The 17,988-nt window shown below is 48.9% G+C and overlaps 22 non-coding genes across 22 annotated transcripts; 11 read left to right on the top strand and 11 right to left on the bottom strand.

Moving 5' to 3' along the window:
* Positions 1–1,572: 1,572 nt before the first annotated feature.
* On the top strand, positions 1,573–1,644 carry Trnap-ugg (transfer RNA proline (anticodon UGG)). The gene has a single exon. It is a non-coding gene; the product is annotated as a tRNA-Pro (tRNA).
* A 635-nt stretch (positions 1,645–2,279) lies between these two features.
* Positions 2,280–2,352, bottom strand: Trnav-uac (transfer RNA valine (anticodon UAC)). The gene has a single exon. It is a non-coding gene; the product is annotated as a tRNA-Val (tRNA).
* A 234-nt stretch (positions 2,353–2,586) lies between these two features.
* Positions 2,587–2,658, top strand: Trnap-cgg (transfer RNA proline (anticodon CGG)). The gene has a single exon. It is a non-coding gene; the product is annotated as a tRNA-Pro (tRNA).
* A 217-nt stretch (positions 2,659–2,875) lies between these two features.
* Positions 2,876–2,948, bottom strand: Trnav-aac (transfer RNA valine (anticodon AAC)). Its single transcript has one exon. It is a non-coding gene; the product is annotated as a tRNA-Val (tRNA).
* Positions 2,949–5,310: 2,362 nt separating this feature from the next.
* Trnav-uac (transfer RNA valine (anticodon UAC)) lies at positions 5,311–5,383 on the bottom strand. Its single transcript has one exon. It is a non-coding gene; the product is annotated as a tRNA-Val (tRNA).
* A 234-nt stretch (positions 5,384–5,617) lies between these two features.
* On the top strand, positions 5,618–5,689 carry Trnap-cgg (transfer RNA proline (anticodon CGG)). The gene has a single exon. It is a non-coding gene; the product is annotated as a tRNA-Pro (tRNA).
* Positions 5,690–5,906: 217 nt separating this feature from the next.
* Positions 5,907–5,979, bottom strand: Trnav-aac (transfer RNA valine (anticodon AAC)). The gene has a single exon. It is a non-coding gene; the product is annotated as a tRNA-Val (tRNA).
* Positions 5,980–7,635: 1,656 nt separating this feature from the next.
* Trnap-ugg (transfer RNA proline (anticodon UGG)) lies at positions 7,636–7,707 on the top strand. Its single transcript has one exon. It is a non-coding gene; the product is annotated as a tRNA-Pro (tRNA).
* A 635-nt stretch (positions 7,708–8,342) lies between these two features.
* Trnav-uac (transfer RNA valine (anticodon UAC)) lies at positions 8,343–8,415 on the bottom strand. The gene has a single exon. It is a non-coding gene; the product is annotated as a tRNA-Val (tRNA).
* Positions 8,416–8,649: 234 nt separating this feature from the next.
* Positions 8,650–8,721, top strand: Trnap-cgg (transfer RNA proline (anticodon CGG)). Its single transcript has one exon. It is a non-coding gene; the product is annotated as a tRNA-Pro (tRNA).
* Positions 8,722–8,938: 217 nt separating this feature from the next.
* Trnav-aac (transfer RNA valine (anticodon AAC)) lies at positions 8,939–9,011 on the bottom strand. Its single transcript has one exon. It is a non-coding gene; the product is annotated as a tRNA-Val (tRNA).
* Positions 9,012–10,666: 1,655 nt separating this feature from the next.
* Trnap-ugg (transfer RNA proline (anticodon UGG)) lies at positions 10,667–10,738 on the top strand. The gene has a single exon. It is a non-coding gene; the product is annotated as a tRNA-Pro (tRNA).
* A 635-nt stretch (positions 10,739–11,373) lies between these two features.
* Trnav-uac (transfer RNA valine (anticodon UAC)) lies at positions 11,374–11,446 on the bottom strand. The gene has a single exon. It is a non-coding gene; the product is annotated as a tRNA-Val (tRNA).
* A 234-nt stretch (positions 11,447–11,680) lies between these two features.
* On the top strand, positions 11,681–11,752 carry Trnap-cgg (transfer RNA proline (anticodon CGG)). The gene has a single exon. It is a non-coding gene; the product is annotated as a tRNA-Pro (tRNA).
* A 217-nt stretch (positions 11,753–11,969) lies between these two features.
* On the bottom strand, positions 11,970–12,042 carry Trnav-aac (transfer RNA valine (anticodon AAC)). Its single transcript has one exon. It is a non-coding gene; the product is annotated as a tRNA-Val (tRNA).
* A 1,655-nt stretch (positions 12,043–13,697) lies between these two features.
* On the top strand, positions 13,698–13,769 carry Trnap-ugg (transfer RNA proline (anticodon UGG)). Its single transcript has one exon. It is a non-coding gene; the product is annotated as a tRNA-Pro (tRNA).
* A 635-nt stretch (positions 13,770–14,404) lies between these two features.
* Positions 14,405–14,477, bottom strand: Trnav-uac (transfer RNA valine (anticodon UAC)). The gene has a single exon. It is a non-coding gene; the product is annotated as a tRNA-Val (tRNA).
* Positions 14,478–14,711: 234 nt separating this feature from the next.
* Positions 14,712–14,783, top strand: Trnap-cgg (transfer RNA proline (anticodon CGG)). Its single transcript has one exon. It is a non-coding gene; the product is annotated as a tRNA-Pro (tRNA).
* Positions 14,784–15,000: 217 nt separating this feature from the next.
* Positions 15,001–15,073, bottom strand: Trnav-aac (transfer RNA valine (anticodon AAC)). Its single transcript has one exon. It is a non-coding gene; the product is annotated as a tRNA-Val (tRNA).
* Positions 15,074–16,728: 1,655 nt separating this feature from the next.
* On the top strand, positions 16,729–16,800 carry Trnap-ugg (transfer RNA proline (anticodon UGG)). Its single transcript has one exon. It is a non-coding gene; the product is annotated as a tRNA-Pro (tRNA).
* Positions 16,801–17,435: 635 nt separating this feature from the next.
* On the bottom strand, positions 17,436–17,508 carry Trnav-uac (transfer RNA valine (anticodon UAC)). The gene has a single exon. It is a non-coding gene; the product is annotated as a tRNA-Val (tRNA).
* A 234-nt stretch (positions 17,509–17,742) lies between these two features.
* Trnap-cgg (transfer RNA proline (anticodon CGG)) lies at positions 17,743–17,814 on the top strand. The gene has a single exon. It is a non-coding gene; the product is annotated as a tRNA-Pro (tRNA).
* Positions 17,815–17,988: the final 174 nt, after the last annotated feature.

Here is a 17,988-nt window from a genome sequence, read left to right as displayed (position 1 = left end):
ATGCAGGTATTTCGCATTTGTATGCAACAATCGACAGCACCGTTGCCTGTCTGAATGCCATCACGAATAAGAGCCCAAGAAGTCGTCGGAAAAGCTCGCGGCCGAGTCCTCAGTAGCATCAGCTACTCTTGCTTTCCGTACGAGGTACCGTCAATTCGCGCAGTCGCTATTGCAAATGATGTCATCAAAAGCAATCACTTCGTTAGCGGCAAGGAGCCTGGGCTCAGCGGTAGCTCTACATGGAGGCCCCGACAGGCCACCGCTGGCACGCCGGCGCCTGGACCCACGACCCTTAATGTCGCTGTAGTCGATGTACTTCTTAATATCGCGTTTGGAAGAAGCAAACCACGTGTAAATCACACAGTATTTTAGTGATGATATGGAAACGCAAATGTAGAATAAGTAGAACAAACATGGAGGCCCCGACAGGCCACCGCTGGCGCGCCGGCGCCTGGACCCACGACCCTTAATGACGCTGTAGTCGATGTACTTCTTAATATCGCGTTTGGAAGAAGCAAACCACGTGTAAATCACACAGTATTTTAGTGATGATATGGAAACGCAAATGTAGAATAAGTAGAACATTATATAAAATTTGTTGTGTGGTCGAGCGGTACCCACCCCTCGCTCTTCCCAGATTATCGTTGCTGCACGGAATGATTGTTAAGGCAGCTACGGCTTCAGAGTTCGTCTTCTCGAAGTTTTGCTTTCGCAGTACATCTCGCAATCTTCTCGTTATGAGTCGTCCGTATCGGTTTCCCGATGTAGTTTTGCTCACAGCTCTCGACTTCTCTTAACCCCGAGCCACCACTAGCCGAAAATTCCGCACTGCAATCTGGTCAATCTGCAGAGCTCGATGAGAGCATCGCGGTCGTTCCTAAGCTGATGAAACGGCCGAATCTGTAGTTGTTCCCAGATCTCTCCCACAACAACGGCTTCCCGGACGCATGGATTACAGGAGTACGCCACTACTCCCAGCCAGACAAATGCATTTGAAAGCAGAATAACATGATCTACACGCAACTCCTATTTTTGTGTCTGACCTACTTTTAATGATACTGTGGTCTATTTACTTACTACTATCGCTGCTGGACGAAGCAGACCGGGTGAAAGCCACACGGCATTCTTGTAACGAACAGGTAATGGAAATTTAGGTAAAACAATATAAAAAAAAGTTGTGTGGTGGAGCGACACACTTCCTAGATGATCGTTGCTGCACGGAATAATTCTTACGTCACCGACGCCTTCAGGAGTCGTCTTCTGGAGGTTTTGCTTGCAGTCTACTCCGCAATCTATTCGTTATGAGTTGGTGTTTCGGATTCCCGATGTTCTTTTGTTTATTGCATTTGCCTTCCCTTGACACTGAGAAACCACATGACGAAAGTGAAACACCACCGTCTGTTCATCTGCAGAGCGCGATGAAATTATTCACTCTATATTCATTGCCTTTAATATTCTTCCCAACAGTGGTGAGCGCTGCCTTCAGAAAGCGGTATTCTTTCTGATTTACATGAAAGTTTGTGTTCCTCGGAGCTGGACTGCTTGGGATGACCTTCATCGCTACCAGCAGTTGGCTCGTTGGTCTAGGGGTGTGATTCCTGCTTTGGGTGCAGGAGGTCCCGGGTTCAAATCCCGGACGAGCCCTGCCGTTTTGACCGTGCGGAATGGTAGGTGGAGCTCACCCACGTTTGCAGCTCTGCAATGAAGAACAAATGCCTGCCGCAGCACGCTTTGTGTAGCACTACGGTCATGAAGGGACCGTTTGGTATGGCAAGAATCTGACACCAGTAAATTACATAGGTCGATTGCTGTAGAAGAGCCGACAGTAATCTTGCATGCAACGGAAAAGAAAGGTTGTCTTTGCAGGACAATTGCACCGTGAGTGGAGACGAAGCTCAATCGTGGAGCAGTCTACCTACATCTGATTAGCGACGACGACAACCAAAGGGTGGGATACAAGACTGAGCGTAGATAAGAGTTTCTCAGTATTAGTTACCTTCACACTTCAACAGAGCTGTGACAAGGCGAGTGCAGTAAGCTCTGGAAAGCCAGTATGAAGCGCACTTGAAGTAGTCCTGAAGAAATGGATTATAAATTTTGCCGGCCAGAATGGAACTACGAGCGTTCTGAGTTACTGAATACCGGTGCACTATGGGAGCAAGAGCATTTGACAGTAAAATGACGCGATATCCGTGTAGCACACGACATTTATTATCCCTGCATACGCAGACGTGACGTTCTCTCGGAAATGGAATCCGAAAACGGGTTTAAAAAAGTCGTGCTTCCGCCCGGGATCGAACCGGGGACCTTCTGCGTGTAAAGCAGACGTGATAACCGCTACACCACGGAAACGACGGCTTTGCTGCTGTGCTACCTGCAAACCCGTAGTAGCAACAGATTTTTCCTGCGTAAGCAAGGGCATCGGCTACGAGCTCCGTCCGATTCTAGAAGATGCTATAGTAAAAGACATCGATAAAAACAATCAAACCGCAACAGCCAGGGAGAACGCTGGGTGAGCAGCAGCTCTGCATGGTGTTACCAAGAACGGAGGCGTCAATCATGTGCAGCGCTTAGCCGTAACGAACAGGCTCGTTGGTCTAGGGGTATGATTCCTGCTTCGGGTGCAGGAGGTCCCGGGTTCAAATCCCGGACGAGCCCTTGCGTTTTGTGCAAACGTGTGGCAACTACCGGCATGCCGGCGGCTGTTCCGCGCATTCCCAGCCCTCCAGGTAAGCACAAAAACCAAGTGGCCGATTCTGAAAGAGTTTCATGTATCATTTGAGCCATCTGCACCCTGGTGGTGGGACGTTTGAAATTGATTTAAATGGTCACAGTAGAGATTGTAGCAAGTGTCTTGTTGAGTGCGACGAAAAAGTGTTTCCGCCCGGAATCGAACTGGGGACCTTCTGCGTGTTAGGCAGACGTGATAACCGCTACACCACGGAAACTGCTACGCTCTGAGCTCCACATCTGACACAACTTGTAGGACGATCGCAACTTTGGCGTAAAAATCACTTTGCGGAAACGCACAATGCAGGTATTTCGCATTTGTATGCAACAATCGACAGCACCGTTGCCTGTCTGAATGCCATCACGAATAAGAGCCCAAGAAGTCGTCGGAAAAGCTCGCGGCCGAGTCCTCAGTAGCATCAGCTACTCTTGCTTTCCGTACGAGGTACCGTCAATTCGCGCAGTCGCTATTGCAAATGATGTCATCAAAAGCAATCACTTCGTTAGCGGCAAGGAGCCTGGGCTCAGCGGTAGCTCTACATGGAGGCCCCGACAGGCCACCGCTGGCACGCCGGCGCCTGGACCCACGACCCTTAATGTCGCTGTAGTCGATGTACTTCTTAATATCGCGTTTGGAAGAAGCAAACCACGTGTAAATCACACAGTATTTTAGTGATGATATGGAAACGCAAATGTAGAATAAGTAGAACAAACATGGAGGCCCCGACAGGCCACCGCTGGCGCGCCGGCGCCTGGACCCACGACCCTTAATGACGCTGTAGTCGATGTACTTCTTAATATCGCGTTTGGAAGAAGCAAACCACGTGTAAATCACACAGTATTTTAGTGATGATATGGAAACGCAAATGTAGAATAAGTAGAACATTATATAAAATTTGTTGTGTGGTCGAGCGGTACCCACCCCTCGCTCTTCCCAGATTATCGTTGCTGCACGGAATGATTGTTAAGGCAGCTACGGCTTCAGAGTTCGTCTTCTCGAAGTTTTGCTTTCGCAGTACATCTCGCAATCTTCTCGTTATGAGTCGTCCGTATCGGTTTCCCGATGTAGTTTTGCTCACAGCTCTCGACTTCTCTTAACCCCGAGCCACCACTAGCCGAAAATTCCGCACTGCAATCTGGTCAATCTGCAGAGCTCGATGAGAGCATCGCGGTCGTTCCTGAGCTGATGAAACGGCCGAATCTGTAGTTGTTCCCAGATCTCTCCCACAACAACGGCTTCCCGGACGCATGGATTACAGGAGTACGCCACTACTCCCAGCCAGACAAATGCATTTGAAAGCAGAATAACATGATCTACACGCAACTCCTATTTTTGTGTCTGACCTACTTTTAATGATACTGTGGTCTATTTACTTACTACTATCGCTGCTGGACGAAGCAGACCGGGTGAAAGCCACACGGCATTCTTGTAACGAACAGGTAATGGAAATTTAGGTAAAACAATATAAAAAAAAGTTGTGTGGTGGAGCGACACACTTCCTAGATGATCGTTGCTGCACGGAATAATTCTTACGTCACCGACGCCTTCAGGAGTCGTCTTCTGGAGGTTTTGCTTGCAGTCTACTCCGCAATCTATTCGTTATGAGTTGGTGTTTCGGATTCCCGATGTTCTTTTGTTTATTGCATTTGCCTTCCCTTGACACTGAGAAACCACATGACGAAAGTGAAACACCACCGTCTGTTCATCTGCAGAGCGCGATGAAATTATTCACTCTATATTCATTGCCTTTAATATTCTTCCCAACAGTGGTGAGCGCTGCCTTCAGAAAGCGGTATTCTTTCTGATTTACATGAAAGTTTGTGTTCCTCGGAGCTGGACTGCTTGGGATGACCTTCATCGCTACCAGCAGTTGGCTCGTTGGTCTAGGGGTGTGATTCCTGCTTTGGGTGCAGGAGGTCGCGGGTTCAAATCCCGGACGAGCCCTGCCGTTTTGACCGTGCGGAATGGTAGGTGGAGCTCACCCACGTTTGCAGCTCTGCAATGAAGAACAAATGCCTGCCGCAGCACGCTTTGTGTAGCACTACGGTCATGAAGGGACCGTTTGGTATGGCAAGAATCTGACACCAGTAAATTACATAGGTCGATTGCTGTAGAAGAGCCGACAGTAATCTTGCATGCAACGGAAAAGAAAGGTTGTCTTTGCAGGACAATTGCACCGTGAGTGGAGACGAAGCTCAATCGTGGAGCAGTCTACCTACATCTGATTAGCGACGACGACAACCAAAGGGTGGGATACAAGACTGAGCGTAGATAAGAGTTTCTCAGTATTAGTTACCTTCACACTTCAACAGAGCTGTGACAAGGCGAGTGCAGTAAGCTCTGGAAAGCCAGTATGAAGCGCACTTGAAGTAGTCCTGAAGAAATGGATTATAAATTTTGCCGGCCAGAATGGAACTACGAGCGTTCTGAGTTACTGAATACCGGTGCACTATGGGAGCAAGAGCATTTGACAGTAAAATGACGCGATATCCGTGTAGCACACGACATTTATTATCCCTGCATACGCAGACGTGACGTTCTCTCGGAAATGGAATCCGAAAACGGGTTTAAAAAAGTCGTGCTTCCGCCCGGGATCGAACCGGGGACCTTCTGCGTGTAAAGCAGACGTGATAACCGCTACACCACGGAAACGACGGCTCTGCTGCTGTGCTACCTGCAAACCCGTAGTAGCAACAGATTTTTCCTGCGTAAGCAAGGGCATCGGCTACGAGCTCCGTCCGATTCTAGAAGATGCTATAGTAAAAGACATCGATAAAAACAATCAAACCGCAACAGCCAGGGAGAACGCTGGGTGAGCAGCAGCTCTGCATGGTGTTACCAAGAACGGAGGGGTCAATCATGTGCAGCGCTTAGCCGTAACGAACAGGCTCGTTGGTCTAGGGGTATGATTCCTGCTTCGGGTGCAGGAGGTCCCGGGTTCAAATCCCGGACGAGCCCTTGCGTTTTGTGCAAACGTGTGGCAACTACCGGCATGCCGGCGGCTGTTCCGCGCATTCCCAGCCCTCCAGGTAAGCACAAAAACCAAGTGACCGATTCTGAAAGAGTTTCATGTATCATTTGAGCCATCTGCACCCTGGTGGTGGGACGTTTGAAATTGATTTAAATGGTCACAGTAGAGATTGTAGCAAGTGTCTTGTTGAGTGCGACGAAAAAGTGTTTCCGCCCGGAATCGAACTGGGGACCTTCTGCGTGTTAGGCAGACGTGATAACCGCTACACCACGGAAACTGCTACGCTCTGAGCTCCACATCTGACACAACTTGTAGGACGATCGCAACTTTGGCGTAAAAATCACTTTGCGGAAACGCACAATGCAGGTATTTCGCATTTGTATGCAACAATCGACAGCACCGTTGCCTGTCTGAATGCCATCACGAATAAGAGCCCAAGAAGTCGTCGGAAAAGCTCGCGGCCGAGTCCTCAGTAGCATCAGCTACTCTTGCTTTCCGTACGAGGTACCGTCAATTCGCGCAGTCGCTATTGCAAATGATGTCATCAAAAGCAATCACTTCGTTAGCGGCAAGGAGCCTGGGCTCAGCGGTAGCTCTACATGGAGGCCCCGACAGGCCACCGCTGGCACGCCGGCGCCTGGACCCACGACCCTTAATGTCGCTGTAGTCGATGTACTTCTTAATATCGCGTTTGGAAGAAGCAAACCACGTGTAAATCACACAGTATTTTAGTGATGATATGGAAACGCAAATGTAGAATAAGTAGAACAAACATGGAGGCCCCGACAGGCCACCGCTGGCGCGCCGGCGCCTGGACCCACGACCCTTAATGACGCTGTAGTCGATGTACTTCTTAATATCGCGTTTGGAAGAAGCAAACCACGTGTAAATCACACAGTATTTTAGTGATGATATGGAAACGCAAATGTAGAATAAGTAGAACATTATATAAAATTTGTTGTGTGGTCGAGCGGTACCCACCCCTCGCTCTTCCCAGATTATCGTTGCTGCACGGAATGATTGTTAAGGCAGCTACGGCTTCAGAGTTCGTCTTCTCGAAGTTTTGCTTTCGCAGTACATCTCGCAATCTTCTCGTTATGAGTCGTCCGTATGGGTTTCCCGATGTAGTTTTGCTCACAGCTCTCGACTTCTCTTAACCCCGAGCCACCACTAGCCGAAAATTCCGCACTGCAATCTGGTCAATCTGCAGAGCTCGATGAGAGCATCGCGGTCGTTCCTGAGCTGATGAAACGGCCGAATCTGTAGTTGTTCCCAGATCTCTCCCACAACAACGGCTTCCCGGACGCATGGATTACAGGAGTACGCCACTACTCCCAGCCAGACAAATGCATTTGAAAGCAGAATAACATGATCTACACGCAACTCCTATTTTTGTGTCTGACCTACTTTTAATGATACTGTGGTCTATTTACTTACTACTATCGCTGCTGGACGAAGCAGACCGGGTGAAAGCCACACGGCATTCTTGTAACGAACAGGTAATGGAAATTTAGGTAAAACAATATAAAAAAAAAGTTGTGTGGTGGAGCGACACACTTCCTAGATGATCGTTGCTGCACGGAATAATTCTTACGTCACCGACGCCTTCAGGAGTCGTCTTCTGGAGGTTTTGCTTGCAGTCTACTCCGCAATCTATTCGTTATGAGTTGGTGTTTCGGATTCCCGATGTTCTTTTGTTTATTGCATTTGCCTTCCCTTGACACTGAGAAACCACATGACGAAAGTGAAACACCACCGTCTGTTCATCTGCAGAGCGCGATGAAATTATTCACTCTATATTCATTGCCTTTAATATTCTTCCCAACAGTGGTGAGCGCTGCCTTCAGAAAGCGGTATTCTTTCTGATTTACATGAAAGTTTGTGTTCCTCGGAGCTGGACTGCTTGGGATGACCTTCATCGCTACCAGCAGTTGGCTCGTTGGTCTAGGGGTGTGATTCCTGCTTTGGGTGCAGGAGGTCCCGGGTTCAAATCCCGGACGAGCCCTGCCGTTTTGACCGTGCGGAATGGTAGGTGGAGCTCACCCACGTTTGCAGCTCTGCAATGAAGAACACATGCCTGCCGCAGCACGCTTTGTGTAGCACTACGGTCATGAAGGGACCGTTTGGTATGGCAAGAATCTGACACCAGTAAATTACATAGGTCGATTGCTGTAGAAGAGCCGACAGTAATCTTGCATGCAACGGAAAAGAAAGGTTGTCTTTGCAGGACAATTGCACCGTGATTGGAGACGAAGCTCAATCGTGGAGCAGTCTACCTACATCTGATTAGCGACGACGACAACCAAAGGGTGGGATACAAGACTGAGCGTAGATAAGAGTTTCTCAGTATTAGTTACCTTCACACTTCAACAGAGCTGTGACAAGGCGAGTGCAGTAAGCTCTGGAAAGCCAGTATGAAGCGCACTTGAAGTAGTCCTGAAGAAATGGATTATAAATTTTGCCGGCCAGAATGGAACTACGAGCGTTCTGAGTTACTGAATACCGGTGCACTATGGGAGCAAGAGCATTTGACAGTAAAATGACGCGATATCCGTGTAGCACACGACATTTATTATCCCTGCATACGCAGACGTGACGTTCTCTCGGAAATGGAATCCGAAAACGGGTTTAAAAAAGTCGTGCTTCCGCCCGGGATCGAACCGGGGACCTTCTGCGTGTAAAGCAGACGTGATAACCGCTACACCACGGAAACGACGGCTCTGCTGCTGTGCTACCTGGAAACCCGTAGTAGCAACAGATTTTTCCTGCGTAAGCAAGGGCATCGGCTACGAGCTCCGTCCGATTCTAGAAGATGCTATAGTAAAAGACATCGATAAAAACAATCAAACCGCAACAGCCAGGGAGAACGCTGGGTGAGCAGCAGCTCTGCATGGTGTTACCAAGAACGGAGGCGTCAATCATGTGCAGCGCTTAGCCGTAACGAACAGGCTCGTTGGTCTAGGGGTATGATTCCTGCTTCGGGTGCAGGAGGTCCCGGGTTCAAATCCCGGACGAGCCCTTGCGTTTTGTGCAAACGTGTGGCAACTACCGGCATGCCGGCGGCTGTTCCGCGCATTCCCAGCCCTCCAGGTAAGCACAAAAACCAAGTGGCCGATTCTGAAAGAGTTTCATGTATCATTTGAGCCATCTGCACCCTGGTGGTGGGACGTTTGAAATTGATTTAAATGGTCACAGTAGAGATTGTAGCAAGTGTCTTGTTGAGTGCGACGAAAAAGTGTTTCCGCCCGGAATCGAACTGGGGACCTTCTGCGTGTTAGGCAGACGTGATAACCGCTACACCACGGAAACTGCTACGCTCTGAGCTCCACATCTGACACAACTTGTAGGACGATCGCAACTTTGGCGTAAAAATCACTTTGCGGAAACGCACAATGCAGGTATTTCGCATTTGTATGCAACAATCGACAGCACCGTTGCCTGTCTGAATGCCATCACGAATAAGAGCCCAAGAAGTCGTCGGAAAAGCTCGCGGCCGAGTCCTCAGTAGCATCAGCTACTCTTGCTTTCCGTACGAGGTACCGTCAATTCGCGCAGTCGCTATTGCAAATGATGTCATCAAAAGCAATCACTTCGTTAGCGGCAAGGAGCCTGGGCTCAGCGGTAGCTCTACATGGAGGCCCCGACAGGCCACCGCTGGCACGCCGGCGCCTGGACCCACGACCCTTAATGTCGCTGTAGTCGATGTACTTCTTAATATCGCGTTTGGAAGAAGCAAACCACGTGTAAATCACACAGTATTTTAGTGATGATATGGAAACGCAAATGTAGAATAAGTAGAACAAACATGGAGGCCCCGACAGGCCACCGCTGGCGCGCCGGCGCCTGGACCCACGACCCTTAATGACGCTGTAGTCGATGTACTTCTTAATATCGCGTTTGGAAGAAGCAAACCACGTGTAAATCACACAGTATTTTAGTGATGATATGGAAACGCAAATGTAGAATAAGTAGAACATTATATAAAATTTGTTGTGTGGTCGAGCGGTACCCACCCCTCGCTCTTCCCAGATTATCGTTGCTGCACGGAATGATTGTTAAGGCAGCTACGGCTTCAGAGTTCGTCTTCTCGAAGTTTTGCTTTCGCAGTACATCTCGCAATCTTCTCGTTATGAGTCGTCCGTATCGGTTTCCCGATGTAGTTTTGCTCACAGCTCTCGACTTCTCTTAACCCCGAGCCACCACTAGCCGAAAATTCCGCACTGCAATCTGGTCAATCTGCAGAGCTCGATGAGAGCATCGCGGTCGTTCCTGAGCTGATGAAACGGCCGAATCTGTAGTTGTTCCCAGATCTCTCCCACAACAACGGCTTCCCGGACGCATGGATTACAGGAGTACGCCACTACTCCCAGCCAGACAAATGCATTTGAAAGCAGAATAACATGATCTACACGCAACTCCTATTTTTGTGTCTGACCTACTTTTAATGATACTGTGGTCTATTTACTTACTACTATCGCTGCTGGACGAAGCAGACCGGGTGAAAGCCACACGGCATTCTTGTAACGAACAGGTAATGGAAATTTAGGTAAAACAATATAAAAAAAAGTTGTGTGGTGGAGCGACACACTTCCTAGATGATCGTTGCTGCACGGAATAATTCTTACGTCACCGACGCCTTCAGGAGTCGTCTTCTGGAGGTTTTGCTTGCAGTCTACTCCGCAATCTATTCGTTATGAGTTGGTGTTTCGGATTCCCGATGTTCTTTTGTTTATTGCATTTGCCTTCCCTTGACACTGAGAAACCACATGACGAAAGTGAAACACCACCGTCTGTTCATCTGCAGAGCGCGATGAAATTATTCACTCTATATTCATTGCCTTTAATATTCTTCCCAACAGTGGTGAGCGCTGCCTTCAGAAAGCGGTATTCTTTCTGATTTACATGAAAGTTTGTGTTCCTCGGAGCTGGACTGCTTGGGATGACCTTCATCGCTACCAGCAGTTGGCTCGTTGGTCTAGGGGTGTGATTCCTGCTTTGGGTGCAGGAGGTCCCGGGTTCAAATCCCGGACGAGCCCTGCCGTTTTGACCGTGCGGAATGGTAGGTGGAGCTCACCCACGTTTGCAGCTCTGCAATGAAGAAGAAATGCCTGCCGCAGCACGCTTTGTGTAGCACTACGGTCATGAAGGGACCGTTTGGTATGGCAAGAATCTGACACCAGTAAATTACATAGGTCGATTGCTGTAGAAGAGCCGACAGTAATCTTGCATGCAACGGAAAAGAAAGGTTGTCTTTGCAGGACAATTGCACCGTGATTGGAGACGAAGCTCAATCGTGGAGCAGTCTACCTACATCTGATTAGCGACGACGACAACCAAAGGGTGGGATACAAGACTGAGCGTAGATAAGAGTTTCTCAGTATTAGTTACCTTCACACTTCAACAGAGCTGTGACAAGGCGAGTGCAGTAAGCTCTGGAAAGCCAGTATGAAGCGCACTTGAAGTAGTCCTGAAGAAATGGATTATAAATTTTGCCGGCCAGAATGGAACTACGAGCGTTCTGAGTTACTGAATACCGGTGCACTATGGGAGCAAGAGCATTTGACAGTAAAATGACGCGATATCCGTGTAGCACACGACATTTATTATCCCTGCATACGCAGACGTGACGTTCTCTCGGAAATGGAATCCGAAAACGGGTTTAAAAAAGTCGTGCTTCCGCCCGGGATCGAACCGGGGACCTTCTGCGTGTAAAGCAGACGTGATAACCGCTACACCACGGAAACGACGGCTCTGCTGCTGTGCTACCTGGAAACCCGTAGTAGCAACAGATTTTTCCTGCGTAAGCAAGGGCATCGGCTACGAGCTCCGTCCGATTCTAGAAGATGCTATAGTAAAAGACATCGATAAAAACAATCAAACCGCAACAGCCAGGGAGAACGCTGGGTGAGCAGCAGCTCTGCATGGTGTTACCAAGAACGGAGGCGTCAATCATGTGCAGCGCTTAGCCGTAACGAACAGGCTCGTTGGTCTAGGGGTATGATTCCTGCTTCGGGTGCAGGAGGTCCCGGGTTCAAATCCCGGACGAGCCCTTGCGTTTTGTGCAAACGTGTGGCAACTACCGGCATGCCGGCGGCTGTTCCGCGCATTCCCAGCCCTCCAGGTAAGCACAAAAACCAAGTGGCCGATTCTGAAAGAGTTTCATGTATCATTTGAGCCATCTGCACCCTGGTGGTGGGACGTTTGAAATTGATTTAAATGGTCACAGTAGAGATTGTAGCAAGTGTCTTGTTGAGTGCGACGAAAAAGTGTTTCCGCCCGGAATCGAACTGGGGACCTTCTGCGTGTTAGGCAGACGTGATAACCGCTACACCACGGAAACTGCTACGCTCTGAGCTCCACATCTGACACAACTTGTAGGACGATCGCAACTTTGGCGTAAAAATCACTTTGCGGAAACGCACAATGCAGGTATTTCGCATTTGTATGCAACAATCGACAGCACCGTTGCCTGTCTGAATGCCATCACGAATAAGAGCCCAAGAAGTCGTCGGAAAAGCTCGCGGCCGAGTCCTCAGTAGCATCAGCTACTCTTGCTTTCCGTACGAGGTACCGTCAATTCGCGCAGTCGCTATTGCAAATGATGTCATCAAAAGCAATCACTTCGTTAGCGGCAAGGAGCCTGGGCTCAGCGGAGGCTCTACATGGAGGCCCCGACAGGCCACCGCTGGCACGCCGGCGCCTGGACCCACGACCCTTAATGTCGCTGTAGTCGATGTACTTCTTAATATCGCGTTTGGAAGAAGCAAACCACGTGTAAATCACACAGTATTTTAGTGATGATATGGAAACGCAAATGTAGAATAAGTAGAACAAACATGGAGGCCCCGACAGGCCACCGCTGGCGCGCCGGCGCCTGGACCCACGACCCTTAATGACGCTGTAGTCGATGTACTTCTTAATATCGCGTTTGGAAGAAGCAAACCACGTGTAAATCACACAGTATTTTAGTGATGATATGGAAACGCAAATGTAGAATAAGTAGAACATTATATAAAATTTGTTGTGTGGTCGAGCGGTACCCACCCCTCGCTCTTCCCAGATTATCGTTGCTGCACGGAATGATTGTTAAGGCAGCTACGGCTTCAGAGTTCGTCTTCTCGAAGTTTTGCTTTCGCAGTACATCTCGCAATCTTCTCGTTATGAGTCGTCCGTATCGGTTTCCCGATGTAGTTTTGCTCACAGCTCTCGACTTCTCTTAACCCCGAGCCACCACTAGCCGAAAATTCCGCACTGCAATCTGGTCAATCTGCAGAGCTCGATGAGAGCATCGCGGTCGTTCCTGAGCTGATGAAACGGCCGAATCTGTAGTTGTTCCCAGATCTCTCCCACAACAACGGCTTCCCGGACGCATGGATTACAGGAGTACGCCACTACTCCCAGCCAGACAAATGCATTTGAAAGCAGAATAACATGATCTACACGCAACTCCTATTTTTGTGTCTGACCTACTTTTAATGATACTGTGGTCTATTTACTTACTACTATCGCTGCTGGACGAAGCAGACCGGGTGAAAGCCACACGGCATTCTTGTAACGAACAGGTAATGGAAATTTAGGTAAAACAATATAAAAAAAAGTTGTGTGGTGGAGCGACACACTTCCTAGATGATCGTTGCTGCACGGAATAATTCTTACGTCACCGACGCCTTCAGGAGTCGTCTTCTGGAGGTTTTGCTTGCAGTCTACTCCGCAATCTATTCGTTATGAGTTGGTGTTTCGGATTCCCGATGTTCTTTTGTTTATTGCATTTGCCTTCCCTTGACACTGAGAAACCACATGACGAAAGTGAAACACCACCGTCTGTTCATCTGCAGAGCGCGATGAAATTATTCACTCTATATTCATTGCCTTTAATATTCTTCCCAACAGTGGTGAGCGCTGCCTTCAGAAAGCGGTATTCTTTCTGATTTACATGAAAGTTTGTGTTCCTCGGAGCTGGACTGCTTGGGATGACCTTCATCGCTACCAGCAGTTGGCTCGTTGGTCTAGGGGTGTGATTCCTGCTTTGGGTGCAGGAGGTCCCGGGTTCAAATCCCGGACGAGCCCTGCCGTTTTGACCGTGCGGAATGGTAGGTGGAGCTCACCCACGTTTGCAGCTCTGCAATGAAGAACAAATGCCTGCCGCAGCACGCTTTGTGTAGCACTACGGTCATGAAGGGACCGTTTGGTATGGCAAGAATCTGACACCAGTAAATTACATAGGTCGATTGCTGTAGAAGAGCCGACAGTAATCTTGCATGCAACGGAAAAGAAAGGTTGTCTTTGCAGGACAATTGCACCGTGATTGGAGACGAAGCTCAATCGTGGAGCAGTCTACCTACATCTGATTAGCGACGACGACAACCAAAGGGTGGGATACAAGACTGAGCGTAGATAAGAGTTTCTCAGTATTAGTTACCTTCACACTTCAACAGAGCTGTGACAAGGCGAGTGCAGTAAGCTCTGGAAAGCCAGTATGAAGCGCACTTGAAGTAGTCCTGAAGAAATGGATTATAAATTTTGCCGGCCAGAATGGAACTACGAGCGTTCTGAGTTACTGAATACCGGTGCACTATGGGAGCAAGAGCATTTGACAGTAAAATGACGCGATATCCGTGTAGCACACGACATTTATTATCCCTGCATACGCAGACGTGACGTTCTCTCGGAAATGGAATCCGAAAACGGGTTTAAAAAAGTCGTGCTTCCGCCCGGGATCGAACCGGGGACCTTCTGCGTGTAAAGCAGACGTGATAACCGCTACACCACGGAAACGACGGCTCTGCTGCTGTGCTACCTGGAAACCCGTAGTAGCAACAGATTTTTCCTGCGTAAGCAAGGGCATCGGCTACGAGCTCCGTCCGATTCTAGAAGATGCTATAGTAAAAGACATCGATAAAAACAATCAAACCGCAACAGCCAGGGAGAACGCTGGGTGAGCAGCAGCTCTGCATGGTGTTACCAAGAACGGAGGCGTCAATTATGTGCAGCGCTTAGCCGTAACGAACAGGCTCGTTGGTCTAGGGGTATGATTCCTGCTTCGGGTGCAGGAGGTCCCGGGTTCAAATCCCGGACGAGCCCTTGCGTTTTGTGCAAACGTGTGGCAACTACCGGCATGCCGGCGGCTGTTCCGCGCATTCCCAGCCCTCCAGGTAAGCACAAAAACCAAGTGGCCGATTCTGAAAGAGTTTCATGTATCATTTGAGCCATCTGCACCCTGGTGGTGGGACGTTTGAAATTGATTTAAATGGTCACAGTAGAGATTGTAGCAAGTGTCTTGTTGAGTGCGACGAAAAAGTGTTTCCGCCCGGAATCGAACTGGGGACCTTCTGCGTGTTAGGCAGACGTGATAACCGCTACACCACGGAAACTGCTACGCTCTGAGCTCCACATCTGACACAACTTGTAGGACGATCGCAACTTTGGCGTAAAAATCACTTTGCGGAAACGCACAATGCAGGTATTTCGCATTTGTATGCAACAATCGACAGCACCGTTGCCTGTCTGAATGCCATCACGAATAAGAGCCCAAGAAGTCGTCGGAAAAGCTCGCGGCCGAGTCCTCAGTAGCATCAGCTACTCTTGCTTTCCGTACGAGGTACCGTCAATTCGCGCAGTCGCTATTGCAAATGATGTCATCAAAAGCAATCACTTCGTTAGCGGCAAGGAGCCTGGGCTCAGCGGAGGCTCTACATGGAGGCCCCGACAGGCCACCGCTGGCACGCCGGCGCCTGGACCCACGACCCTTAATGTCGCTGTAGTCGATGTACTTCTTAATATCGCGTTTGGAAGAAGCAAACCACGTGTAAATCACACAGTATTTTAGTGATGATATGGAAACGCAAATGTAGAATAAGTAGAACAAACATGGAGGCCCCGACAGGCCACCGCTGGCGCGCCGGCGCCTGGACCCACGACCCTTAATGACGCTGTAGTCGATGTACTTCTTAATATCGCGTTTGGAAGAAGCAAACCACGTGTAAATCACACAGTATTTTAGTGATGATATGGAAACGCAAATGTAGAATAAGTAGAACATTATATAAAATTTGTTGTGTGGTCGAGCGGTACCCACCCCTCGCTCTTCCCAGATTATCGTTGCTGCACGGAATGATTGTTAAGGCAGCTACGGCTTCAGAGTTCGTCTTCTCGAAGTTTTGCTTTCGCAGTACATCTCGCAATCTTCTCGTTATGAGTCGTCCGTATCGGTTTCCCGATGTAGTTTTGCTCACAGCTCTCGACTTCTCTTAACCCCGAGCCACCACTAGCCGAAAATTCCGCACTGCAATCTGGTCAATCTGCAGAGCTCGATGAGAGCATCGCGGTCGTTCCTGAGCTGATGAAACGGCCGAATCTGTAGTTGTTCCCAGATCTCTCCCACAACAACGGCTTCCCGGACGCATGGATTACAGGAGTACGCCACTACTCCCAGCCAGACAAATGCATTTGAAAGCAGAATAACATGATCTACACGCAACTCCTATTTTTGTGTCTGACCTACTTTTAATGATACTGTGGTCTATTTACTTACTACTATCGCTGCTGGACGAAGCAGACCGGGTGAAAGCCACACGGCATTCTTGTAACGAACAGGTAATGGAAATTTAGGTAAAACAATATAAAAAAAAGTTGTGTGGTGGAGCGACACACTTCCTAGATGATCGTTGCTGCACGGAATAATTCTTACGTCACCGACGCCTTCAGGAGTCGTCTTCTGGAGGTTTTGCTTGCAGTCTACTCCGCAATCTATTCGTTATGAGTTGGTGTTTCGGATTCCCGATGTTCTTTTGTTTATTGCATTTGCCTTCCCTTGACACTGAGAAACCACATGACGAAAGTGAAACACCACCGTCTGTTCATCTGCAGAGCGCGATGAAATTATTCACTCTATATTCATTGCCTTTAATATTCTTCCCAACAGTGGTGAGCGCTGCCTTCAGAAAGCGGTATTCTTTCTGATTTACATGAAAGTTTGTGTTCCTCGGAGCTGGACTGCTTGGGATGACCTTCATCGCTACCAGCAGTTGGCTCGTTGGTCTAGGGGTGTGATTCCTGCTTTGGGTGCAGGAGGTCCCGGGTTCAAATCCCGGACGAGCCCTGCCGTTTTGACCGTGCGGAATGGTAGGTGGAGCTCACCCACGTTTGCAGCTCTGCAATGAAGAACAAATGCCTGCCGCAGCACGCTTTGTGTAGCACTACGGTCATGAAGGGACCGTTTGGTATGGCAAGAATCTGACACCAGTAAATTACATAGGTCGATTGCTGTAGAAGAGCCGACAGTAATCTTGCATGCAACGGAAAAGAAAGGTTGTCTTTGCAGGACAATTGCACCGTGATTGGAGACGAAGCTCAATCGTGGAGCAGTCTACCTACATCTGATTAGCGACGACGACAACCAAAGGGTGGGATACAAGACTGAGCGTAGATAAGAGTTTCTCAGTATTAGTTACCTTCACACTTCAACAGAGCTGTGACAAGGCGAGTGCAGTAAGCTCTGGAAAGCCAGTATGAAGCGCACTTGAAGTAGTCCTGAAGAAATGGATTATAAATTTTGCCGGCCAGAATGGAACTACGAGCGTTCTGAGTTACTGAATACCGGTGCACTATGGGAGCAAGAGCATTTGACAGTAAAATGACGCGATATCCGTGTAGCACACGACATTTATTATCCCTGCATACGCAGACGTGACGTTCTCTCGGAAATGGAATCCGAAAACGGGTTTAAAAAAGTCGTGCTTCCGCCCGGGATCGAACCGGGGACCTTCTGCGTGTAAAGCAGACGTGATAACCGCTACACCACGGAAACGACGGCTCTGCTGCTGTGCTACCTGGAAACCCGTAGTAGCAACAGATTTTTCCTGCGTAAGCAAGGGCATCGGCTACGAGCTCCGTCCGATTCTAGAAGATGCTATAGTAAAAGACATCGATAAAAACAATCAAACCGCAACAGCCAGGGAGAACGCTGGGTGAGCAGCAGCTCTGCATGGTGTTACCAAGAACGGAGGCGTCAATTATGTGCAGCGCTTAGCCGTAACGAACAGGCTCGTTGGTCTAGGGGTATGATTCCTGCTTCGGGTGCAGGAGGTCCCGGGTTCAAATCCCGGACGAGCCCTTGCGTTTTGTGCAAACGTGTGGCAACTACCGGCATGCCGGCGGCTGTTCCGCGCATTCCCAGCCCTCCAGGTAAGCACAAAAACCAAGTGGCCGATTCTGAAAGAGTTTCATGTATCATTTGAGCCATCTGCACCCTGGTGGTGGGACGTTTGAAATTGATTTAAATGGTCAC

The sequence above is a fragment of the Schistocerca nitens genome, chromosome 2, assembly GCF_023898315.1.
Source record: "Schistocerca nitens isolate TAMUIC-IGC-003100 chromosome 2, iqSchNite1.1, whole genome shotgun sequence".
Classification (NCBI taxonomy): Eukaryota; Metazoa; Arthropoda; class Insecta; order Orthoptera; family Acrididae; genus Schistocerca; species Schistocerca nitens.
This window is presented reverse-complemented; position numbering and strand designations above follow the sequence as displayed.